At 36.1% G+C, this 27535-nt stretch overlaps 2 long non-coding RNA genes across 3 annotated transcripts in view; one reads left to right on the top strand and one right to left on the bottom strand.

Moving 5' to 3' along the window:
- The first annotated feature begins 1182 nt into the window (after positions 1–1182).
- LOC135221397 (uncharacterized) overlaps positions 1183–27535 on the top strand; it is a 134727-nt gene continuing 108374 nt past the window's right edge. The window contains exons 1-2 of one of the 2 annotated variants that reach the window (XR_010315927.1): positions 1183–1391; positions 5036–5258. This is a non-coding gene — a long non-coding RNA (uncharacterized LOC135221397). Of the gene's footprint in view, positions 1392–5035; positions 5357–27535 lie in introns of those variants that run through there. The other variant, XR_010315928.1, reaches the window with a different exon arrangement.
- Positions 10239–24754, bottom strand: LOC135221396 (uncharacterized). Its single transcript, XR_010315926.1, has 5 exons — positions 24663–24754; positions 24409–24490; positions 23949–24072; positions 13417–13505; positions 10239–10367 (listed from the first exon to the last, which is right to left on the bottom strand). It is a non-coding gene; the product is annotated as an uncharacterized LOC135221396 (long non-coding RNA).

The raw sequence follows: 27535 nt of genomic DNA on the forward strand, positions 1-27535 counted from the left end.
ATATATATATATATATATATATATATATATACATATAGAAACACGTATATATGTGTTTGTATGAGTTGTGTCCGTTTGTCTTCAGAACTTTTTATGTTCTTAACTTTCATTAAATAGTTTCATTACACATGAAGTTTATTAGGGTCCCTGTTTATGTAACGTAGTTAGGGGTCACACAATTTCTCACTATATTTTGAATCATAAGATTTATCAATAATTTCCCTCTTTTTAAGCAGGATGACATACATGTGTGCAGGAATATTGGTAGTATCAATGGTTCCACATCAGAGAGCGAAATCTGTAAAATGCTTGAAAATTTTGAGGTAATGGACAGAAAATTTGAACAGCAAACCATAATACACGAAAAAATTTTCATGAATCCCCACTATTGACGTCTAGTTCGTTTGTACTTCAAAAGTAAACTTGTACCGTTAATTTTGCAAACATTAAAAGAGAAAATCTCTCTTTCAAAGGCAATTATTCTCCATATGTCGTCACTGTAGGTGACCAATTACTTTGTTTCGTGTTGACTTAATGCCTTTTATAGTCTAGCCATTTCTTGGCATTCAAAACTCCAACGAAATCTTAAGTTTATCCATTTAACAGGCATTCCTTCATTTCCTTACTGGTCTTTTTTATGATACTTAATTTTAACGAAATAGGTAATCACGAAAAGGTACGATTCATAAAGAGTAGTGCCATAAATAGAAGATAGAATTGGGTGCTTAACATACGTTTTTCAGATTCCTTGGAAATGGTGTGTTAAAATTACTAGTTACCATGGTAACCTTAAGCGCTCGATACATTTGGTAAAGAAAACCCTATTTAGGCGGATTCAATCACAAAAATGTAATTTTCGTCATACTGATATCTAATATTTTGGAAATATTTGTTTGTGCATTCTATCCACTTAAAGAGGTTCATGTTGTATAAAATTTTCACTTTCACAACATAGTTTAAAAATTCTCTTGTTAGAGAAGTTTTAGAGTGGACCTGTCAACATGCAACCATAATCCTTTTGATGCATCATTATATCAATAAACTATTTGAATTTGAATTTGTTCATAGTAACTCAACTTGTCAACAGATGTCGCTCGTGTACGGCGTGACGTCACGTCTCTTGGCAGTGAGGAGATATTGTTCTTTAGAGTCCTTGGTTTTCAACTCGCCATTGCTCTTCGTCGTGGGTCGTTCTGGCTTTGGTTTCCGAATCCGAATCCGAAACACTTAGGAAAATTTTATTCAACTGACTCGAGCTCAAGTGGGTACTCTGAAACTACAGAGGTTTGCGCTTTTACATTAAATTTATAAGTTTAAGATCAAGTATGGTCGTGAGGTTCAACAGTGTGAATTACATATTCTTTTTTGTCAAAGCAATTTGTAATATAACGGTAAGCATATTTTTGTGGATGTTTAATAGCAGTTATTTGTTAGTAACAATTTTCTTAAAAGCAGGTTATAAGGGAATGAGTATCTTGTCTGTTTACTATAAGTGGTGGAAATCATTTCTCGCAGCCCGGGTCTCCAATGCTGAGTTAAAGAACTCTGAGAAGACAAGTAAATTTTGGCGAGTGGGAAAAGTGCAGTGGCTTAATCAGATTGATAGGCAAAGTGGAAATCACGATATTCGTAAACGTGCTGATCATCGTCAAGGTAACAATCTGAAAGAAATTATTAAAGCTTGCGAAATATAAAGGGTAGATTCTAATTTAAACCTAACTTGCTTAATCCAGGGAAATAGGTCCTAGAGCCTAGTGTGTGAACCACATTTTTAACTTTTTCGTTTGTGCTGTTTAAGGTAACTTTTTTTTTCTGTGATTGCCCACTAATTAATAATGTTTGTCTTGAGTGAATTTTAAGGTAAGTTGTGCATTTAGTTTTAAAGGTATTAAGACTTGGTATCATTATCGAGAGTTGATTAAAGGTAAAGATCCCAGTTTTCATTACGTATTAAGATTCAATGGATTTAATTTTCAGATTGAATTAGTGATAGTAAGAATGTTCAAATAAGTTTGTCATTTTAGGATATTTACTAATGAAGTGCTAGATAATGTTAGTAATTAGCTCCCTTGAATTTTTTATCAGTGAAATTTATTATGAAACTTAACATTACATTTGGCCTTAATTGAAGGAAAAAGGTCCGTGATCTTCTGAGGAATCTTAGATTTTTGTTAGGATAAATTATTTCAATCAGCCTGTCTATAGTCCGTACATGAATACCAGATTATTACCAAGATTAAGCATAAGTTCACTGAGAAGAGGAATTGTAGAGTATGGAATTTTCTAAAACTTCCATTGAACCCAGGAGTCTTAAATTGTTTTTCTCGTAACTGGCGAGAAATTATGGTGTTTTGTGACTGCTGGTTTTCACTATGAACAGCTGCTAAAATTAAATTTCTAGCCTCACAGATAAAAAGCAGTTGGTAATTTATTGCAAAACTTTAGCCCAGAAGGAAAAGGTGAAGTCAACGGAGCAGTGACTTTTTCTTTCATGTAATAGTTCACTTTGTTGTATTAACACGGGCTGGGTGTAGATGAGGACTAGTTCATGGATTTTTTAAGATTAAAACCATGCATACCAAAAAATAAGTATTTAAATTTTAGTGGTATTAGAATGTACTATAATTGGTGTAATCTGAGGGATCCATAATTGTTTAGCCTCAAGATTTGCGTGATAAGATTTGAGGTTGGAACAGCCGATGGAAAATGTTGGGTTGAATAATCATGACTTTGAGCATAGACAGAATGGATATAGTGACGGATGAGGTCAGGAAAAACAAAGCAGGTGACTTAAGGATAAGTGAAAGAAACTTAAGGTATTTTAATAACCAGTCAAGGGTAGATTGTATCTATTTTAAAGTTTCGGCCCCCAGGGTACATTAAAACCTGATTATAACAGTTCCCAAAGTTATTGAAAAATATGCGTAACTTGTTTATATTTGAGCGCGTCCCATGAAATTTTCAGCCACGTGATGTCATAACTTTTGCCAGACGCACGATCATGGCCGACTAAACCTTAAATAAAATAAAAATTGGGCTAGAGGGCTGCAATTTGGTATACTTGATTGGAGGGAGATGTAACCATACCAATATGCAGCCCTCTTAACTGCAGTAGTTTTTTAAGATCTTAGGGGGCGGACAGAAAAATTTAGATCAGTGTGCTGCCAGACGGACGAATCAATTTGAAAAGTTTTATTTTACAGATAACTATAAGAAAACAAAAACTTTAAGCATTAGGGTACTTGGAGGCGCAGTTAGTATTGAGGTATGTCAAGCCGTGTCAGTTTCTGAGTAATTGCAAGAAATCCTGCAACTGTAATTTTGTCCCAACTTTAAAGAACGGAATGTTTGGTCAATGTCTTGTTAAAGGGTCACGTCAAAGATCGCTCAAGATATGACTGCAAAGAAAGTTTCGTGGAGGATAAGGCGAATCTGCTGAGGGAAATTGCGTGAGAAACTGGCTCAAGAAAATTATGGAACAGGATGCGATATTTAAGGAAAATATTAAGCATAACCATGCGCTTTTTCATTGAGGCGATCGCAGATCAGTGAAGTTTGAGGAGCATTTTAGCAAAGGACTAAATTTAGAAAATATTACCATCCATTTAAGTGGTTGAAATACTGAAGTTGCCAAGAATGCAGTTTGGAGTTATCCTTGAGATTACTTTTGAAAGTATGTGGTCAAAAAAAAAAAAAAAAATAAATAAAAATAAAAAATAAAAAATAAAGGATACATAAGTATGTGGATGTCTGAAATTGAACTGTGGGGGACTTGTAGAACTTGGTAATTGGGATTTTCTTGTTATATATCCTTTTACTTTAGTGCAAAGAAAGTGTACCCAAATGCTTTTAAGATAACCTTTTAAAATTATTTTACGTAAGATGCCTGCTAAATGGATATGGTTATGAACTTGAAAGGTTTGCTTGTAAGGTTTGGAAAAGGTAAAGTTTGTCTTAGTTACTTTACAGATACAGTACTGATCTTGGAAGTGGACCAGATCCATTCTGGTTCTAGAACATATTATTAGTCGTTGTTTTAGGGCAGTTTAACTTGTATGTCAAAATGCCATAGTTTTAAGATATTAAACTACGGCCATTTTGATGAAAGTTATGGGGAAAAATTAATTGATATAGAAAGTCTTGAATGCCCTGATTAGGACAGATTTTAGCCAACAAGCGGGGGTAAAATCCTTCTTGGACGTTTAACTTGAATAGAAATGACAGCACTGTGAATAAAACTGTACTATAATCAGATGTGGAAAGGTAATTGCAGTGAAGTGTCTAAGGTAAAATTAAGTTTTTAGTTGTGAACTGTAGTTATTTTTTTATAATTTAATTTGGTAATTTTAGGCATTTCGTAGGCCAATGTATTACTTGGCATGTATTACATAATCCTTGAAAATAACAAATACGTAATGAACCTACCATATCAGAGCGCCTCAGTGGCGTGATCGGTATGGTCTTGGCGTGCCACCTCGGTGGCGGCGAGTTCGATTCTCTGCCATTCCCCTGAGGGGTTAGAGGTGTATTTCTGGTGGTGGTTCACACTCGAGGCTCGAAAGTCACGTAAAGCAGTTGGTCCCGTTACTGAATAACCACTGGTTCCATGCAACTTAAAAACCCCATACAAACAAATACAAACAAACCTACCATATCAGTTTTAAGTAATAATTGTAGTTTATAGAATAAGAATTTTAGTTTGAACATAAAGTACATGGGTAGATGGCAGCTTTTTCCCTAGTTATGAAAATTCCTAAAATACTGAATGTTAGGTAAATGCTGGAATTTAATTTAAAATTACCCATTTGAGTGACCTTCAGATTTTTAGGTTTTTGGCAATCTATGAAAACCCATTTGCTTTGAGACAGTAATATTTTCGTGATTCTTTGTTCACCTCTAAGGCTTCTTTGTTCATTACTTGATATTTTTCATAGCAGCAAATCATTCGCAACCCATTAGGGATTAAGACACTTAAGTTCATAGTTTTCAATGTTAAAAATTGTTCAGCTCTAAAATTAAAATTTTTCTTTTGCAGGGATTGCCATTACAACATCTCAAAGCTGAGGACTCAACCTTGAGTTAGCACCAGATTGACAGTCATTTCCCGAGAAGCATCTTCCTGAATTTGAATAGATTAATTTATCGGAATTCGGACCTGATGGGCTAGTCATTCCGAGGCAAATCTTCCTAAGATTTTGAATAGTTTTTTTAGAATGAGTATCCTCAAAGATTTTTGTCAATGCCGAAGCACTAAATATTCCAACCCAAAACTGCCCATTCCCCATAGTACTCATGTTCTTGTAGTAGAAAACTTGAATGCTTTAAATACTGTTCAAATTCATTTGTTTGATTGAAGGTTTCTTGATAGCTAGCAATTCATGGCTTGAGGTTAAACTTTTGTTTGTTAGTGCAACTTGATCCGAAGTACTTCTCACCTGTGTGGCTTGGTTCCTATCTAAGCATAGTTCTCTTTATTATAATACAGTAAATTAATCGGAAGCTTGTAACTAATTGATTTTGCCTGAGATACAAATGGAGTACCACTGGAACTAAAACCACTGCACAGTACATTAAAAAATACTAAGCAAACTAAAATTAATTTTTAATTGATTGTAGATTGATTATAATTTTACTGGGTGCATAGAAAATTATAATACTTTAAATGTTTTAAATAAAATTAACCATTTTAATGAAAGATTTCAATAAATCCTGCTAAGTTAGTTTGTAGTCCTACATCTCTTGAAATTTTGTGGGAGATTAACCCAGAATAGATACCTTAGCCACACTAGGGCTGAAAGCTGCAGGACAAATTTAACAGATGGTTCTGCTAGTGATGAATGTAGTCTTTCACGAAGGATCTCAAGAAATTGGTGATGCACCATACTTCTCTTCAGGCTAAGGTTCAGGTAGGTCATCCAGAATACCTATTAATCACTCGAGGAATTGCCCTAAACTTGTGTGAAATCTTGGTTTTGTGAATTAACAATACAATAGCCAATGCAATTGCCTGTGTAGATTTCGTAGACATCAAGGCTGTAACTTTGGCACTGAATCGATTTGCAGGTTACTGGCTCTGATATTTGCTCTAAGATTGTTACCCATATCTCATGTTAAAGGGCATTTTTCATTGTATGGTAATCTCCTATACTTAGCCCTTTCAGACAATATCTAAGGCCTGAGGGAACCTCCTGGTTTCTAACTATTGGTAACAGTACCAATATGTGTTGTCAAGTACCAATACTGTGGCAAGAAACCACCTGTTCTCTGGAATTGTAATATGAAAGGTTCTTGCTCTTATCTGAATTCTTGAGCAATGAGGCTTTGTTTTTGGTAATGTGGTTTTCGAAATTCGTGAGGATTGATAGATTAATTACTGTATTGTAAGTGGGAAGAGGTGGCGACTATGATGGGGGGGGGTTGGGGGTGTGCTATAAGTCTTGTTAACCAGTTAACCAAATTAACTAGCTAGCCTATACAAATAGCTGCTTTCAAGTTTTGCTGTATTTGTCAAGCTTGCTCTTAGGATTTTATTTTAATAATTTGCAATTAAACTAGACTGATTTTAAGGTGAAATTTTTCACATATCTGGGGAGACTTGACTGACTACTACTCAATAATTAGGTAGCTGTCACTTTAAATTAGACCGAATTTCCTTATAAATACACTGGTGTTCCTTACTTTCCTCTCTGACGCATGCGCTTGCAGCTTGATTTGGGTTGGAGCATGATCAATCCAAGCTACAGGAGAATTTCACTTGGATGTTTAAATGAGACCTCAGGAAGTCTGTGCACTGTTGATTGGTAAGTTTGTCACACTGGCTGCTTCAGATGTGATTTTCAACGGTATTTTTCATCACTAAAAATAGGCAAATTGCTATCGTGAGAGATGATTCATCTCGCCAATCTTTGGAGGGCTGTAAGATACATTGCAATTTTAGATGCTGGATCAATTCAAAATTCAGATATGGTTTGAAATGGGAAGTTGGAGGAAGCCTTTGTATGACAATACTCAATGCTTCTGATGTCAACGTAGAAATCGACCTAATATAAAGGATCAGCTACCAGTATGCAGATTAGTTAGATGAATGTGGCATTAGGCAGTTCGTAACTGAAGACCAATTTTGTGGTTACTTTAATGGCTGATTATGGAATTGGAAGCTATTGGAGAGTTCGTCCCTTAAACGCTTTACTTCATTGGACCAGAAAATGCTGTACTTATTGGATCCGTGTATATTTTGCTCTTGTATAGCTAGCTTCTAATAGTTAAGTGGTTTGTGATTCTCTTATTGGTGGTTACACTTGTGTATTTGATGTAATCTAAGAAATATACCTTTGATTATTCATAGTCGACTTGGACATTTCAATATGACGTTGCTTTGGCCATATTTTGATACCTAAAGGCCTGTCCACACTAGTGGGCCTGATCGGCGTGCTCTGGGGTTGATGGGCAAATTCTGGCAGGCTTACCCGTGAATGTTGTTGGCGAAGGAGAGGTGGGCTCGCGCGACGATGCCAGTAGTGTGTTCAGTGCGGTACGAAAAATATGGTGTCTCCGCAAAAAAGAAGATAGTGTAGCATGATAATTGCATTGTGATGATAGAGAGGAGAATATGGAGCAAAGAATGGCTCTGTTATAGAAATGTATATGGTTAACATGTCTGCCAGGGTCAAAGCTCAAGCCATCGGGCACCGCCACGGTTATTTTGCTAAAAGACCCATCGGGCAATTTGACGGTTTGCCCGTAAAGTGTGCCCGTTAGAGGGGAGGTCCGCCGATCAGGCCCGGTTGTTTGTTTACAGGCCTTTAAGCTTGAGTGAAGGCTGCATACCGTTTTATTGGTCAGCAGTTTTGCCCACTTTGATGCCCTAAACCTAAATGAAGGTTCGAATACCTGATTATGATGTTACATCCTTTTAAGTTCAATTGTCATTTCAGCTTTTAACCTTGCTCACAAAGTTCCCTCTTGCTTGTTTCACTTTTCTTCAGCAATCTTAACTTAATTTTCGTCAAAACTGATGTTGAGTTTGGAATGGTTTTAAAGAATTTAGTACCATTGGTACCATGTAATTTATTTGCACGCCTTATGACTTTTTTCCAATTATATTAACTTGACAGATGTTACACACTAACAAAGATATGATAAGTATGCACAGTCTACTTTAGTATAAGGATTTCCATTCCTATTCCTGTATCTAATTTCATATTTTTTTAACAGATTTTTCTGTCTTATGGGAGCAGACTATTCGCAAAGCCACGCCAACTTGAACAATCCAGTTAGCTGCTACAAAAAAAAGGTGGGTTTAATACGTTAATTTACAAGTTTTGTAGGTGGAGTTGTAGGTTATTTGCCAGTTAAGCAAAATTTGCAACTCTTAGAATAGTCAGGTTTAGTAATTTACACAACGTTAATCGAAATTTTAATCCCCAAATTAGTTTCGCGGCTTTTTTTAAGCCATTGCTAATTTGCATTTCTTTAAGTCATTGATAATTTGCTTGAGTTATTGGAATCAAATTATTTAGCCTGAAAACCTTTAATTTTAATGTAGAGATATAGTATAAGGAAGAACATTTTATGGAGTCAAATTATTTTGCTTGAAAACCTTTAATTTTAAATGTATAGATAGTTTACTGAACTTTAAAGCTTTTAAATTACTGTGCCCTTATGTCACACTATATACATTTCGGATCAAGCTCAATATACTTGTGTTTTTGGAATTTAGGCATTTCTTTATTGTTACAGAAGTTCTTTAGTGCAATAAAAGAAAATTACGCACATTTTAATACTTAACGATTCATTCAAGGACAGCTATTTCATGTTTGGAACTTCCAGAGGATTTAATATGCGTATCATTTAAATGTTTGAATTGTCTGTTATATTACAGAGGAATAAGAAGAGACTGAAGTTTCTGAGGCGTATTCCATAGTAAGCAAAAGTTTAGAAATTTTCTTGATAGAATGCAACTTTGTTGTAACGTTCCTGAAGAAGATTGAACGATGCACCAGAGATTCTTCTTTAGACTGTGCAATATTGCAAGATGTAGCATCGTTACTTTAGAAATTTTTGTACAACGTTCCTGAAGGTGATTAGAAGATGCAGCAGATTCATCTTGGATACATTGCACCTTCATGATCTAGCAGAGATTTATCATGGTTAGTTGCGGAAATTCATGTTAGTTACATAAGTCGCATGCGGAGATTCATATTAGCTATGCGGAGATTCATATTAGCTATTGCGGAGATTCATATTAGCTATGCGGAGATTCATATTAGCTATGCGGAGATTCATATTAGCTATGCGGAGATTCATATTAGCTACATTAAAGTCGAGAGACAGGTTAGTCGACGGATATGGCAACTGCCCTGCAGATGCAGCAGAGATTCTTATCTTTGACTTACATAATGCAAGCTCTGTTAGGTAATGCTCCTGAAAATGGAGCGGAAATCATTCGTTCTGTAAACACACTTAAGTTAAATAGAAATTCCAAGACAACGTATATATGGCATCCTGGGTTAAAATATTAGATCAGTCAGTATATATACATGCAAAAATGAAGCAGAAATAATTAATTCTTTAATCACCCAGGGTTAAATCAAAGTTCTAGTCACCAAGTATATATGAAACATTCCCAGAGATAGCAGCCAGGGAGAACGATATCATACGCAAGACCAAATGGTACACTAATTAAGTAAGCAGTGAAACAGAAGAAAGGGATACTTGGATTCTCCAAGAATGGCAGCATTTATAGAATTCCATCCCCTTCGAGATCTACACACCTTTTCTACAGGTCTAAATATTCTTAGCTAATGTATTTAATCCCTGTCCTCTGCAGGAATTATTTCTTCGACTATTCTCTTCTGGCACAGCAGCATTTACAGAACTTTTTCTTCTTCGACAATTCTCTCAGCATTTATATAATATCTTCATTAAGAACTACTAGTTCTCTTCTTTAACTTCTCTAATACAGGAACACCATCTTATGTTGACTTGTCCTCTTCACAAACTAGTTGTGTTTCTTAGACTATTCTCTTCATGAAGAGCAGCATTTTGTAGACTTCAGTCCCCTCCGCAAACTAGTTGCTTCTTCGACTAGTCTCTTCTACAGGAACAGCAACTTATGTAGACTTCTGTCCCCTTCAGAAGCTACTTGTGTTTCTTCACCTTTTCTCTTTCTTCCGTAACATCCCCTGTAGACTTCTCTCCCAGTCAGATACAGCTTGTGTTCATATACTTCTCTCACTTTGCTTAGTGTTCTGTTTCTCTCTGAAGTGTTCAATGGTGCTCCTTTTAAACTTCTCTATATCCTTTAGAATAGCTAACGTTGCCTGTTTCTTCTTGTATCCCTGTTGTCGACATCCCACCTCTAGTAACTGCAAAAAAAAAAAAAAAAAAAAAAAAAAATTGGATTGTCATTAGAATATTTCAAAATAAAACTTATTTTACAAATAACTTATATGGTTTTTAATGCCTTTACATTTTGGTTGTAAACTTCGGGTAGAACTAAAACAGACATTACAATTCTTGCCACAAAATTGTCTTGCCACAAAATTGTGAAATGAGCATAAGATTGAAAACGTGCAAAAGAAAATTTTAAAATGAGCATAAGATTGAAAACGTGACACGAAAATTTTATACAAATTGTTGCAACAAAGTTTACCTGGGGCTGCATGTTTGCAAAATTATCCCATAATAATGAGAAAATTTTGTGAATATCATATAAAATGGAGCAAATACAGCAGTTGCCAGCTCATGACGTCAAAATTGCATTGCACTTTAATTTTAATATAATTAGAAATTTTTTGACATTATGGTAATAATGGTTGGAAATACACAAGAATGAATCAAGGGAAATTGCAGAAAGACCAAATTCCACACAGTAGGGAGATATTCAAAAGTTCAATAAATAATGTTCTTTGGGATTATCACAAACATTAAGAAAAGTCTGGAAGTAATGATTGGAAATACACAAAAACAAAAGGGGAAATAAGTAAATAATTACTGGCAGAAAGACCAGAATCCATAGTAGGAAGCTATCCAAAGAGTTTTTAGACTATTTTTATCAGTGACAATTCCTAAAACTCAGGAAATATAATTGGTATAAATACTCAAGAATAAATAAATGGAAACCAAACTCCACAGAAGAAAGGTACGTATCGTAAAAGAATAAGACTATATTTGTTTCAGTGGTAATGTCTGACACTGGAAATAATGACGTAATAAAAAAAGAACAAATAAGGAGAAAATACAAGTACTGGCAAATGATCAGAATCCACTCTAGGGAGGTTCCAGTGGTAATTCCTGGCACATTCAGGAAATAATGGCTGGAAATACATCCCAGTGGTAATTCCTGGCACATTCAGGAAATAATGGCTGGAAATTCAATAAAAAGTGAAATGCAAAGATTTCCTCTAATGGTAATTTCTGACAATTCCACACTAGGGAGTTTTATATAAAAGAATGTGCTTCAAATGGTATAAACACAGCAAGAGTAGTTTTATAGAAGAAAAAAAACGCGTTTAAGAAAGTACAAACATGGTCAAGGAATAGCAGACTAATTTCTCAGATGAACAATGTTATAAAACCAACATGATTTAATTAAGCTTTGCAAGAGCATATTCAGAATTGTATTCAGAGTTCAAGACCAACTCCCAATTCTGACCAATAATGGAAACAAAACATTCAGTTGGCAAATTGAATGGTAAATGGACGTTTAGGAAATCAAGCAAAGATCCTGGCTGCAATCTTTAAAACTGAACATCGTTATGGAAGAAAGCTGACTCATATAACCTTAACTTGGCATTAACTGGAATGTGAAAGACCTGGCACATAAGCCCTTAACTTGACAATGATACATTGCTGAGTTTAATCATTAAACAGTATTAACAAATTAGGCTATGCTTACTTGACCAGATTGTTAAATTCCAATAAGCCACAAAAATGTCAAACTTAATGTTTTTGGACCACATTCTAGCACTGTAACAAAGCATGTTAAGAGGCACACCACCCTCAGTACTTTCTAAAAACCCTCCATCTTCCATGATTCATACAAGGAAGGTTGGGCAGCCAGTACTCAAACCAAAAAAGCAGTCATCCATTGTTAAACTGGAGCCAATTTTTCGGCCAGTACTCAACCAAAAAAGCAGTCATCCATTGTTAACTGGAGCCAATTTTCTTCAAGTCTATGAACATCACACTTTCAGTACAAATTACTCCTGCAATGAAGGTTAAAAACTTATACCCAAGAGGTAGACAATTCTGGCAAAATTATTAATTCAGGCACCTACAGCAGATGTAAGCTTGTAAACCACACTGCTAAAATACAACAAAGAAATATGAAAATAAAAAGGAAATTGAATTCTCAAAATCAGATTGCCAACTTATAGGGGAAAAAAATTATTACAAATAACTAAAGCCCTGTCCACACTAGCAGGCACTGTCTTACGGGCAAAAACATGTTCCCATAACATATTCTACTACACTGAACAAGCGATTGTCAGGTAAGACTGCTTCAGAAGCAAGAGAAAATATATACAACTGAAGTAACTGATGGGCATGCCCACGGTGTGGACAGGCCGTGAAAAATCACCACCTTGTTATACTTAACAATAATCTGAGCAGTGTCATTACCAACTGCAAAGCCTCCTAGTTCAGCCAAACACCATATCTACAGTCCCTTCTCATGCTCTGAAATTCATGATACTGGTGGCAAGCTACTGGATCAGACTCCAAGATTAGTGACTACCCCAGGGGACCAGGGTAAGCAATCTGCTCTATGAAGAGCACCCAGGAAAACCCAGACCAAATTCTACCACCGCTGGATGTTAATGGACAAATGCAATCATACCCTTCAAACGAACATTCCTCATAATACATTATTTCTTCAAAGAACTATAGAGGGAACAAAGACATAACTCTGGCTACGACATTTTATTTTGAGCACCAAATATAAGACATGGACAGAAAACATTCCCAAAACTGAAGTGTAAATGTGGCAATAAATGTAATGATTTTCTTGCGCAAATGACCAAACATGAAAGTAGTGTCCACTGCAGTGATTACTGTTTCTGAAGCAAATCTTTGATGGATCAAATATTTGATTCAAATTAGGTTTTAAGCGGATACAAGACCAAATATGGTAATTTTACTGAAATAATGAAAAGATAATCCTAAATCTTAAAGCCAATTATTGATTTAAAACTTATAATTAAGGATATAAAGCCTACAGATCAACAACAAAAATTCAGTATTGTATTAAACTGGCAATGGGCTTATTTGATAGGTAGCATCCGTTAAAATGTTACAAGTTTACTAGACTGACAAATGAAAGCTTAAAACCTCACTTGAAAATTATGTACGGTACAAACTATAAGCAACTATGAACATTGTTACTAATGTTCAAGGATAAAAGTCTATGCTCACCTTGAAGCACATGCTGCTCTTGGTTTGTAATCAAGTAAGTTTCCTTTGCTCTATAACGTGAACTTTAAGCACTGTTTATGAAGTACTACCTGAAAAGGAAACACTACATTAGCTTCACCATTTTTACGGAATAAGTTAAATTTTCCTGACAAATTTAATTCTAACAAACCAACATTTCAGCCTTACAACTATTAGATTTTTTTTGTGTTAACTGTAAATGTTTAATATGTTTCTTACGAAAATCGTAATTTTACAGATTCTCTTTTGAAACTACCTAAGCTGAACTCTTCCATTTCGTGTAAAGCCATGGAAATAATTACTGAAATTGCATATAGATGTTACATGTAACCCTATAGAATTGAATATGTAAGTGGCCTAAGAAAATGGCCACATTTATACTTACCCCTAAGCTAGTGTGCTGGCCTAAGGTCCTAGGCTCCTACTTAAAAATGAAATTTTTATAGTAAAAGGAGTTACATATTTTATACTTACCCAGTAATTACTTACTGACCATTTCAAGCCCGTTCTCGCATAGATTTTGTTGAATATCTTTTTATATATAAGCTGCATCTTCTTGATATTTTGGCACAGCATCTGTTAGACCCTTCAGTAATTTTGGGCAGTATAATGAAGTACCAGAATTTATTGATTAAAGCAATTTGCTCTTGAGCTTTTTCAATTTCCTCAACACTCGTTGTAGATATCCAAACATCTGTCCTTGGCTTAGCTAAAGAGTTAGGAAAGAAGCCCTGCCCACTCGTCTCTCTCTGTCTCAACCTTATGAATGGAAGAGTGTACTATGATATGGGTTCTTAACACAGCACCAAAGGTTGCTCGCTGGACCTCTAATTTTCTCCATTCTATGGATATAATACATTAACGCTCTTACTGGGAATAATTCTCTCTCCTCTGCCTCCGGACCTAGAAAATCCATGAGGCTTTTAATGGTAAAAGAGCGAGGAGGCCATGGCAGAGAAGGGTTCTCATTTTTAGCCAGTAAACCCAGAATAAAGGAACAAATGGCATTCCTTTGTGAGAACCCTATATCTTCTGTCTTTTGCATGGGGCTCACTTACTCTCTTAGCTGTGGCAAGGGCTACAGGAAAATGATATTTTATCAAATTCATTAGTGAGAATGATTGCATCGGCTCAAACGAGAAACAAGAGCCACTTTAGAACCACATCTAAGTTCTAAGAACATGTCTCCTCCCTTACATCCTTAGACGTATCAAAAGACCTAATAAGGTACGAGAGATCTTGGTTGGAAGAAAGGTCTAGACTTCTATGTCTGAAAACAGAGTTAGTATAGCCCTGTGTCCCTTAATGGCTGATGAAAACAGGTTCCTGGCCACTCTCAGGTAGAGTAAAAAAAGTCTGCTAACTGAGTTATAAAGGTATTAGAAGATGAAACCCTATTTTCTTTACACCAACATCTGAAGACTGCCCACTTTGCTTGGTAGACTTTACCATTGGAATGTCATCTACATCTAGCGGTAGCTTCTTACGCCTTTCTAGAAAAGCCTTTCACTCATAATAGTTTGTAGACAGTCGAAAGCCTGTCAGGGCCAGAGTGGACACGTCTTGGCAAAAGCTCTTGAAGTGGGGTTGTCTGAATAGACTTGGAATCGACAGAAAGAGTCTTAGTTGGTCCACTAGTAGATTGATAAGAACTTCTGTGACTATTCCAAAGGGAGGGAAGGCATATAGGTCCAGATTTGACCAATCTAATATCAACACATCTGTCGCCCATGCTAACAGGTCGGGAAAGGGAGAACAATAGCAGAAGACTGTGGTTTTTGGATGTTCCAAATAAATCCAACTTTGGTTCTTCCACAACTTCCAAAGTTTTGCATATACTTGATGGTCCAATTTCCACTCCATTGAAGTATCTGCTTTCAAAGGTTTAGCTCGCCCCGATAACATTTCACTTGCCCAGAATGACCCTTGTTATCAGTTGTCTTCAATTCTGGTCTGCCCAAATCAAGAATCTTTATGTTGTATTGCAAAGAGAAAATGAATGGGCCCTCCCTTGACAATGAATAAACTAAGGCCATGGTGTTGTCCACATGAATCACTATTACCTTGCCACAGACTTCCGAGAAATATTGCAGACCTAAAAGATTGCCTTTACCTCTCTCAAGTTAACATGCAAACTCTTCTCCTGATGAGACTATGTTCTAATATCTCTTTTCCTCACAGGAAAAGTCTCCAGCCTTGATCCCTGACATCGGAGTTAAAGTTCAGGTCGGGGTTCAACACTTAAAGAGATTTTTCCACCACCACAGATCCTCTTTTATCTCCTGCATTATGCCAAAAAGTGCAGATCTTTATTCGCCTTCTAATCCCAATTGGCACCTGAGAAAAACTGAGAGGCCTCATGAAAAGCCTCCCCAACCTCAAAAATTAGTCTATTGATGCTAGAGTGCTCAACAGGCTCACCCACTGCCTGACAGAGCACTTGTTGAGGGTGAGAATGGTTCTTGACCGTCTTCAGGTAGTCTCACATCCTTTGGGGAGAGGAAGAAGCCCAGAAACTGAGTACGTATTTATCTGCGTCCACAAATAAATCACCTGCTGAGATGGAGTCAGGTGCAATTTTTCAAGGTTTAGAAGCAACCCTAAGTCTTAAGTTAATAGAATTGTCTTTTGAAGATCTTTCATGCACTTGGCCTTTGAGGGCGAGGAATTAGCCAACCATCCAGGTGTATGGATATATTTATACGCAGAATATGCAGCCAGTTGGCTACGATCTACGTGAATTGCCTTGTTCTCCTACCAGTTGTTTATAACTACGGTACTACGTTATTTTAAAGGCTTATTTATGTAATAAATATCATATTCAATTACATTTTCCCTTCCAACCTTTATTTCAAAACACAGATTTATATGGTGTTCTGCTTATGGCGCCCAACGTGGGGCTCGAACCCACGAAGAAAGGTGCTTAATGATGGTGCAGATGATCCAGTAGAGAATTGACCACGACTGGGGCTCCCAATAGTCTCTCCTATTTCTATTTGTAGGACATTGATATTTTCCTTTCCAGGATATTAACATTTTATTGAAATAAATATAATTTTTCTTTCCAGAAAATTAACATTTTATTGGTTTGCATTTGTTATACTTTTGTTATAATGGCTAACTTACAGGTACTTATCGGACAACAAAAAGTCATTCGGAGAAAAGTCACCGAACAATTCAATAGGTCTGACACCTATTCTGCCCTTACACAAGAAGAAAAGTTAGCTATTAAAGGTCTTCTTGTTAATTATAGAAACAAGGTCAGAGCTAGATGATCAAATCCTCTTGAAGAAATTTCCTGACATATGTGATGAAGCAGAGTTAGAGCCAGAATTAACAAGTTGCCAGGATTATCTAGACAAAATTGAGCATTGTCTACCATTACTTGAGATTTCAAGGAGTAAGAATGATTCTAATAATATTCCCGACGTGGCCCGCAGTTTATTGAAACAGCCAACAGCTCCTCTTCCTAAGTTTACTAGCAAAGAAGGAGAAGATTTCTTGAAATTTATAGCAGAGTTTGAGGCTACAACTAATGCATTTCAGTATCCAGACAGAGATTTACTTTTATTGCTGAAGCAACAGGTAGACGGTCGAGCAAAGACTTTATTAAGTTCTCTGGAAGCTGATAAACAGCGTTATGTAGATGCCAAAGAACTATTGATTTCCGCCTTTGCTTCTAAGGAGGTTTGTAAAAACAATGCAATTAAGAAAATTACGGAGTTAAGTCTAAGAGAGGGTGATGATCCCTTCATATTTATTTCCATCCTCCGATCAGTATGCGAAGCAGTCAAGACTTTTAACATTGAAGCGGATGAATTTGTCAGATATTTTGCTTGGCACGGCTTAAATGGTCGCTTTCAGCGTCATCTTATTAATATTGCAGGAAAGACTCATCCTTCCTTAAATGACATTATTTCACATTTCTTTGCAGCTTGCGAAAGGTACGAAAGTGACGGGAAAGGTGTTGAAAGCGTGAAGTGTAAAGCTTCGCCTGTCAAGACATTAACACTCCCTCTTCGTAAAGAGAGAGCTACCAGCATGGCTGCGGAAGCAGTAACCTATGATAAAGACAAGTCTTCGCCTCAGTGTTCCTTGTGTTCTGCGGTTGGAAATACTGATAAATTTCACTTTATTCATAAGTGCCCTAATTTTCTTTCTCCTACAGATAAAGTGCATATTTTAAAATCTAGAAATGGATGTGTAAAATGCGGCCAGTTTAACCATGTTTCCGGTAAGTGCCGTTTTAAATTCAAGAGACGCTGTTCAAATTGTAACAGCTGGCATATGACTTACCTGTGTGATAGGAGTCCGTCACCAGGCAGAAACTCTAACAATATTAATAACGGCAAATCCAAGGTGGAAACTTCTCCTCAAATAAGCAGCGGTGTTGCCGTCCTTCCTACTTGTCATGGTGATTCCATTTTACCCACCTTTTCATTTAAAGTTGGGGGGACTGTTTACAGAGGACTGAAGGACAGTGGTTCGCAGAGCACGTTTGTCACTAAGAAATTGGCGGAGGAGAATAATCTTAAAATCATTAACTCTAAAGTAAAGCTAACAGTTAATGGGTTTAATGGCAACAAGGAGTATTTTACTGAAATTGTTGAAGTTCCTGTTACGATCGGAGATAAATCCTTTATAATTTATTGCTTGGTTGTACCAAACATTAATGTAGCATTGAAATTACCTCTGCTTGGTAGATTAGTTGATAAATTTCAGGCACAAGGTGTTAAACTAGCTGATCAATTCCTTCATAAATTTTCTCATGAAATTGATAATGTTCAGCTCATTTTAGGTACAGACTTCGCTTATTGTATTGCAGGTACAGATACAGTTTTTGGAGGAATAAATTCATCGATGTATACTGAGTGTCATGCAGGTATTTTGCTGTCTGGTAGCATTGATTTAATGATTAAGAATATTGATAATTTAGCTGATACGAGAGTGCAAACCTCGGCTGTTAGTTAGTAACCCATTTGAGTGTAGTTCTGCTATTCATATCCAGAGTAGTTCCTTTTTGTTGAACTCTAAAGTTGATATTTTTGCCGATGATGACATTAATACTAACTTTGAGGTAAACTGTTCATTTTCTGTAATAAATGAAAGAGGTATGCTTAAGGAGAAACCACTGCAACAGCCACTGATCAACTTCTAGAGTCTGAATGTAATTATTACTTAAATTACGATCAGAATTTCTACAATGATGAAAGTATTGAACTTAACAACCAGTTGGTCGAATTTACCATCAAAAACCCTTCGTCGTAGGGAGTCTGATGGACGTATTATCGTTCCCTTGTTGTGGAATGGGAAAGTTTCTCATTTACTTTTCAAAGAATGAAAATCTAATCTAAGTTGATATTAAGGTCTAATCTCAAGAGACTTAAACGACATCCAGAACGTTTGCAGCTCGTTGACCAAACAATTAAGGAGCAATTGAAGGCAGGCATAATTGAACCCATTTATGATTTAGAGGTATTTAAAAGTGAGAACCTCAACATTCTTTTTTACCACACATGCCTATCTTTAAACTGGATAAGGATAGTACCAAATGTAGGATTGTATTTTTGTCTAACCTTAGGATTCTTCTATAGTATATCATTGTCACATAAACCAGTGCATGTATTCAGGGCCTACGTTAAACCAAAAATTGTCCTCTTCCTTTTTACAGCTTAGATTTGACCAAAAGTTACTCATATTTGACCTTAAGAAAGCCTTTAATATGTTATCCTTAACAGAAACTGATCAGTCTAAGTTATTTTTTTGGTACAAAAATGTGAGTCAAGGTGATTTTTCCTTATTGGTTTTTAAGAATGTAAGATTACTTTTTGGCCTTAGATGTAGTCCCTTTTTATTAATGATTTCATTATATTACATACTTGTGTTACAACCTTCAGAGGATTCTCGAATAGCAAATTTAAAGAAATCTATCTATTCCATGATTTATATGGACAATGGGGCTATTACTGCCAATACTTCAGAGGAGTTAGAGTGGTCGTATAAACAGCTTTCGAATATATTCAGTCCCTACAAATTTGACGTTCAGCAGGTTGTAACTAATGACTCAATTTTACAGGATGAAGTGGACCGCGAAGCCGAGGCAGCTACGCCTTTACGCAACAAGTTGTTTGGTTTAAACTGGGACCGATGTTCCGACGAAATTTTCACTAAACCAATTTTTCTTGATCCCAATGCTAATACTAAAAGGTCTCTTTTACAAACAATTGCTTCACAGTTTGACCTGTTTGGTTTTGATATGCCATTGTTTACCGCTGTAGATTGTTCATGCATCAATTACAGCGTCAAAAGAATTTACATTGGGATCAACCATTAACGCAAGAATTGCAGAGAGAATGGATTAATATTTGCAGGCAAACCAACAGAGCTCCTCCTTTAAAAATTGCTAGATGTGTTGGTCCACGAGATGGCAGTTATGATATTTATATTTTTTCAGATGCAAGTAAGGACATATTTGGTTGTGTAAAATTAGGCAGACATTAATAGAGACCTATCATAATGAATTTCTAGGTACTCTGATTCAACAAGCAGTTGACAGAAAGGGGCGGTATCGTCCCGTTACTCATAAATTACTAAAGGTTGGCGATGTTGTATTAATTAAGGAGGAACATACCAAAAGGAATAATTAATTATCCTCTAGGCATAATTCTAGAAGTTTTTAAGAATGATTTGGGTGAAGTTACCCATGGCTGTTATTAAGAAGGGAAAACAGGCCAGACATCAAGGTTGCATGTAAATAATATTATTCCAATACTAGAAAACACACAGGAAGTACTAATTCAGTTACTCCTGATATTTGTAATTCTGTTTACTTCGCCCTTAAGGCCCAAAAGAAAGGCTGCTATATTAAGCCAAGAAAGGACAAGACAGATGCTTTAATCTTTATTCAGTATTTGTATTTTCTTGTATTTAATTTAATTATTTTTACATTCCTTAAATGTATTTTTTCTTACAATTGTCCAGTTACATATGTTTCAGGATGGAATTTTTTCATTTCTGAAAAAATTCCATCTTCGCCCCTGGACTGTACAAGACATTTCATATTCTCGCATGGCGACAGGAAAGACTAGTAATTATTAAGAACTTGGTATTTCAATTGCCCTACTCTTGGTACCATCAAACTGTCTTTCCTGCCGTCCAGTCTTTAAAGATGGGTAGTTTGCTAACTCCTCCTCCTTCCATATGCTTTACTCGAGCGAAAACGGCGACGAGGAGCGAGGCAGCCCGGCCGTCAGGCAGACTCAGAGAGAGACTCAGAGAGAGAGACACAGAGAAGAGAGCAGAGACCTCACTCACCTGGGAAGGTTCCTACAATTTTGATTCGTCCGACATGCCTGTCTTAGGCTAAAGGCTTTTATTGGGATCCCTGGTCTACGTCACCCTCTTGTACACATCTGCCAAAATCCATCTGCAACGCCTTTGTGCATGGTTCGACAATGGTGAGTACCAAGAATATATAGGGCTTATTTTTAAGGTTATCATTGCGAACTCTCATTGCCTTGTGTTGCCTATTCAAGTTTTCCTGTCTGTCATTTTTTCTTATGAAGATTCGTTATAGTTTTTTGTGGTCAATATGTTTTATACATCGTATTCTCTTGTCCTTTCAGGTGATTTAGCTCTCGGACTAGTAACTCTAGCTTATTCATAAATTCACCTTGTTAACGCTTGGGTAAGAGAATCGTCTAATACATTAATGTTTCGAGTGGTTATATTTATGACGGATTGTCTCCCATATTACGACCGAGCAAAAAATTATATTAGGTTTACCGTTCATTTCAGGATGGTGGTTTCGGTGGTATCGGCCCTTTTATTTCCTTCCTGATACTAATGTAAACCTCAGTTGCTCAATTGTAAGGTAATTTTAAGTGGGTTATTATTCCTATGGGTATATTCTTCTACATAAATGACCATGACTTTTCGATACTAATCTTCCTGAATATTTCTTTACAGACAGCGAGCGAAGCAGAACGAAGGAAACGCCCTACGATCTACGTGAATTGCCTTGTTCTCCTACCAGTTGTTTATAACTACGGTACTACGTTATTTTAAAGGCTTATTTATGTAATAAATATCATATTCAATTACATTTTCCCTTCCAACCTTTATTTCAAAACACAGATTTTTATGGTGTTCTGCTTAACTGTGGTAAAAACTTGTGCTATTGTTGATAGCCCGAAGCATAAGGCTTAAAACTGGAATGCTATCTTTTAACACAAACCTTAGGTATTTCCATGAATACCGATGAACATTAATATGGAAAAAGGGATCTTTCATGTCTTAAAGAGACCATACAGCCCCCTTGGTGTTTGGATGCCACGACTGACTGTACTGCTTCCATATGAAACTTAGTTTAGTTAGGTACAGGTTCAGAGCACTTACATCTGGTACTGGCCTCCAGCCTCCTGTGACCTTGGATACCACAAACAGCCTGTTGTAAAAAACCAGAGTTGTTCTCGACTAACTCTATCACGATCTGTGACTTCTTTGGAAAGGGCCAAATACTTCCTTGATCCTACTGAGTAGGCTGTTAATGAAAGTGGAGTGCTGGATAAGGGAGGCTATTCCCAGAAGGAGCTGGAATACCTTATTTTAACTCTTTTTATCACCCTTTTGTTCCCAATTTTTCCAAAACGACTGTGGTCTTGTCACCACTGGTGCATGAAGAATAGGACCCTCAATTGTGAGTTGCAGTTTTAGACGGTTTTTCTGTCTCTTGCTTCGCAAGGGGGAAGTTGTAACAGAGAGGATAATTTGGGTGCAGTAGCATCCTGCATTGATTTTTTGTGTAAATGCAAAGCTATCTCCTTTACTGTCTTCTGTGGAAAAAGATGCATATCATCTCACTAAGGTGCCTTTCCAACAACCGTCTTTTGTCGGCACCTTGGACGCTCCAGGTGTGACTATGGGGCGACTGCCCATGAGCAGACCAACTTCCCTTGGGCCTCCAGCATGCCTCCTCCCAGGGCTGAGAGGGTATGGCAGTGACCTTCACCTGGGGCCACTGTGGAAGCTAGAGTATCAAACTTCTGGCAAACTTATCTTTGAGGCTGGTGTAGCGATCTGGTTTGGGGGTGTGAACCAGGGATAGGAGACGGTGATTTTGGAGGAGGACTGGGAATAGGAGGTATTGCTTTAGCACAGGGAGAGACAAAAGAAATGTCAAAAGCACCTGATTTCTTAGTCACATCTTGCGTAACTAAAGATTTAGTCCCAGCTCTAGGTGCCGCTTTTTTTTATGATCTCTCTCTAACTTGTTAATATGTGAAGCTAAAGTCTTCCACTGTTTTTCTTCCTATACACTGCACTCCTCACAAATCAAATTCCTAGTGCAAACTTGACCCCTACATGTTGTGCATAACATATGTGGGTCATAGCCAGCCTTAGTGAACCTAGTGCAATACCTAATACTTGATGCACTAGAATCAGATATGTCTACTAGCCACTAACGAGTCAAGAAAGGACAAAGTTGGTAAGTCTCATGAATAATTGAAGTCAAAATCGTGAAGGTCATAATCAAAATCCCTCCCAAAAAACAAAAGCCAAAGGCTACCAAGGCACAGAATACTTTACAAAGTTTGGAAGAACTCGGCCGAAAACCATAAGCAAGCTGCGTTTCCAACACCTTGTTGGTCTGAAGCCAGCAGAAACAGAATTGAGCTCTTGGCCGAGTTGTTCCTCTCTCCCCTACCCCAAAAATGGGTGGGGCCAGTCACCTACATGAACAAAAGACAATCGCTCCGCTTTTCAAAATTTAAGCTGTCGTCGAGTAGAAGCTCTAAGCTAAGTAATTACTGGGTAAGTTACTTATATAAAATCTTCTATTTCATGTAAAACTATGAACATAACTAATGAAATTTCATAAATAATGTTGCATGCAATCCTATGCAATTGACTATGCAAGTGGCCTAAGAAAATGGTCACATCTGTATTAACTCCTAAGCTAGGGTGCTGGCCCCAGGTGGCAGGCTCTTGCTTAAACTCTTCAGATTCGTGTAAAACCATGAAAATAACTAATGAAATTGCATAAATAGATACTTTATTAAATCCTAAGTAATTGTATATGCAAGTGGTCTAAGAAAATGGCCGCATTTGAATTAACCCCAAAGCTAGGGTGTTGGCCTAAGGTCCTAGGCTCTTTCATAAACTAGTCTATTTCTTGTAAAATCATGAAAATAAGTAAATATCTTCACATTTCAGATTATCTAAGCTATGGTGCCTTCAAATACAGATACTGCAAGCAATTCTATGCAAAATGGATGTGAAAATTGCATTTAATACGACCACCTTCATGCATTGCTAACCTAGGGTGGTATGCTAAGGTTCATAACAGCCTACCCAAATATGAGAGACATATATGGCCGAAATTAAGTAATATAAGACGCACTGGAGTCACCCTAAACCTGAACACTAAATGGATGGCAATGGCGCATTTTAAATGCCATCACATTTAACTTTATCTAAAATTTTACACCTTCAAATATAGATACTTTTCTTACCTTCATTTTAGAAGTTTAACAAGTTTCCCAGATGCTGACGTTACTAATTTCAAATATATATAGTAAGATTATTACCCACAGAGTTTTGTAGAAGAGTGCAGTCTGAAGGCCTGTTGAAGGTTTTCTGGAAAATAATTGGATCACTGATATATTAAGGGTTACAAATGATTTAAATTTTTGCATTTAAATTTCAGATATTTTAAAAAAGACATTACCTTCACAATTAACTTTATCTAAGATTTGGTGCCTTCAAGAATAAATATAAGTAATTGAATATCAAAATCACATTGAACATGACAACCTTCATATTTACCTAACCTCGGGTGGTAACCTAATAATTCATGGCAGCTACCAAAAGTAAACCTTATTATGACCGCAAATATAGATGTTACATGCGACCCTATGCAGTCTTCGTACTAACCTTCAGTTAAGGTGTTGGCTTAAGGTCTTAGGTTCTTACCTGAACTCTTCTGTTTCGTGTAAAACCATGAAAATAGCTAATTATTATAAGTTCCTCAGCTTTTACCTAACCTCTCCTTTTCCTGTTATAAAGTGAAAATAACTCATTATTATTGACGCCTAATGTCGCATGGGTGGTGGCCCAAGGTCCTAGGCTCTTACATAAACTTTTCCATTTAAAGCAAAATCATGAATAATGAAAATAACTACCGAAATTCATATATAGGCGCTGCATACATATATACTTTATCTTACCCTTATTTAAGGAGTTCTCCGAAATTATCCTGACGCTGATGTTATAAATTTTAGTAGATAAGATTACAGGGTTTGGTGGAGGAGTGCAGCCCAAAGACAATAAACGAAAGATGGGAAACTGACTATTTATACCATTAAAAAAAACGTCATCCAACCCGTCAGGATGCGCCCCATCTATTGATTATGCCCTCAACTAAAACTCGGCTGTGGCGTTAGCGCGGCTTTTTTAAATGTTAAAATTTATTCTTATGCTCCAATAAACTTCTCTTTATAAATTATTGAATACTAAATCGATTAATATTGCTTGTTAACATGATTATAGGGCTCTATCATAGCTTATGACTTATATATTAGGCATTTCTGAATCATTAAATAAAATCCTTCAGTTAATGTAACATTAATTGCTAAGTATCTTTATCTAAAATTGAGAGGGCAGTTAGAATGAAACAAATTTATTCTCATATTATCTTATTATTTCACCAATATAGTATACAGTAATTATTTTCCTTTTTTTGGGCTTGTGCTTATGATTGTATACTGTACATACCTAAGCAACTGTACACAAATGTTCTTGCAAAGAACATAAACAAAGTAAAAGAAATGGCACATGCTTCATTTGCATGCAATAGTCATACAAGTCATGCAAACAAAACATGCATATATCAGAATTTAAATAGCAAACAAAGCATGGGATGATCAAAACCAATAATATGAAATCAAAATGAAAAAGCAGACTTAACTTGCATGCTGATTAGGCAAAAGTTAAGCAATATTTGTTAAAACTAAAAAAAGTACAACAACAAAGTAGTAAAAGTAAGGTACCCTTTTATAACAAATGCAATGCTGTATTTTACAGAATACTGTATAAGCAAAAATCTAGGTTTAACTTAATTTCCATAAAAAGCAAATAAAAATTGAAATCACAAATCAAATAGGAAACAAACCTATTTATAACAATTTATTAAAATCTCATAGCCCAATTGTGGGAGTTCTCAAAAATGCATATTCAATTGGCACCCTTTTATGAAGGTAATGTAAACAACACTTCTGCCTGGTATTTTCTAGTAAAATGCCATTTCTGTAAGAAGCATGCACATTCCTAAAAAAAATTTGAAACAATTATTCTAATTGACTTGAACCATGTTTCTTTTTGCATCATGTACAGTACAAGCAAATATCATAGTTTTCACAACTTGTTTTGCCAATTTATTACTACTGTATTACTGCGTACATTTGCTGCGCCAAATGGTAAATTTACTTTGGAATACTATGTGGGGTGTTGGTACCAATTACAAGATTTCATTAAAAAAATTGAGCAATTATGAGCATATAATGCAGAAACTTAGATGAAACGGTAAGAATGGATCTTGTGGGAGCAGATATGCTGGTTTGCATGTAATTTTCTTTTATTTTGAATGCTTTTATCCATACATATAGGAAAATTCAATCATAGATTAAAAGGTTAGTGAACTTGAAATTAAAGTAAGTCACTCTAACTTAACTAACCTACTTATGCTCTCCCATATGAATGCTCCCACAAGATACATCCTTCCTGATGGAACAACTTTGGTTCGCTAAATAGTTGCTTATTAATGAAAAATTAAGGTAAACATTTATAACTACAACCCAATGGTAAGCTGCTGAGAATATAACATAACTACAGATATATACAGTATATCAAAGTTGCTGTGAGAAGCCTATCTGGAAAAGGCATGGAGACCCAATATTCACGAATTGTATGACAGTGATAGGAATTGGTATGTTTATTTCATATTTCTAGAGATTTTCAAGATATGCAAATATAACTTTAAGGTATTTATTTGAAATACAATTGACAAGAATGACAAGAAAATATAGTTTTTCTAGTTGATTTTGATATGTTTTTGCAAGATAGCTTCATTTCCATTGCAAATTACTGTTGACATGGTTAGGTAACTGTTGGCATGGTTATGGTACCGCTGATATGGTTAGGTTTACTGTTGACATGATTAGGCTACTGATGTACATTACCAGGAAGGTTTAGGTTGGTTGTTGGGGTTTCAAATGGCAAATATTTTTTTCTAGTCGAAAATCACATGTAAATATATTTTCTTTCCGCTTAGAGGCGTCCACCGTATTATAAATATTTTCCAATATTTATTTCGGAATAACACTGCACCGACATTCAATTTTGCTTTGGTCTATTTTATTTCTTCATTTTCTCTAAAGTCATCATGTACTTTGTAACAGATGTAATGATTTTATTACCTTTCTTTATTCTGAGGAAAAGCATGAAAAATCAGATGGGGAAAATCATTTTCGTCCTATTGCAAACCACACACGGGTGATGATGGCTACGCCCACTCATGATTGAAATTGAATGCCCGCTTTGTGAAAAAGTAAACAAACAGACGATGTAGGCAGGTGAAATGCTACCGCCATCTTCATTTCATGCCAGGAACTAAATTGTATGCGGCCGATGCGGCTGTGGCTTGAGCTTCCCATCTTTCGTGTATTGTCTTTGAGTGCAGCCCGACTGCGAGACTGCAGTTATGTTGTGGGCGTTCCAGACTTCCAGTCTTTGTTGCCACGTCACTGAAACGGTTTTCCCCTATATTTTCCCCTACATTCCCCTACGCACCAAATGTAATAATAGGACAAGTGAAAATGAAGTATTCAATTTTAGTTTAAATTTACAGTGAAAGTAACCATTCTAAATCTCAGGTAAAAAAAATTAACTCCGGTAAAGAAAATGTATTTAAAAATTTAATGCATTTATAGGAAATGCAAATGAATAGTAAATTATCTCACTACGAAAAAAAAATTATTCACTTCTAAGAATTAGTCACAGAGCTTTGTATACTTTAAAGAGGAAAATTTAGATTCAAGAACAA

This window comes from Macrobrachium nipponense, chromosome 2 (genome assembly GCF_015104395.2).
Source record: "Macrobrachium nipponense isolate FS-2020 chromosome 2, ASM1510439v2, whole genome shotgun sequence".
Lineage (NCBI taxonomy): Eukaryota > Metazoa > Arthropoda > Malacostraca > Decapoda > Palaemonidae > Macrobrachium > Macrobrachium nipponense.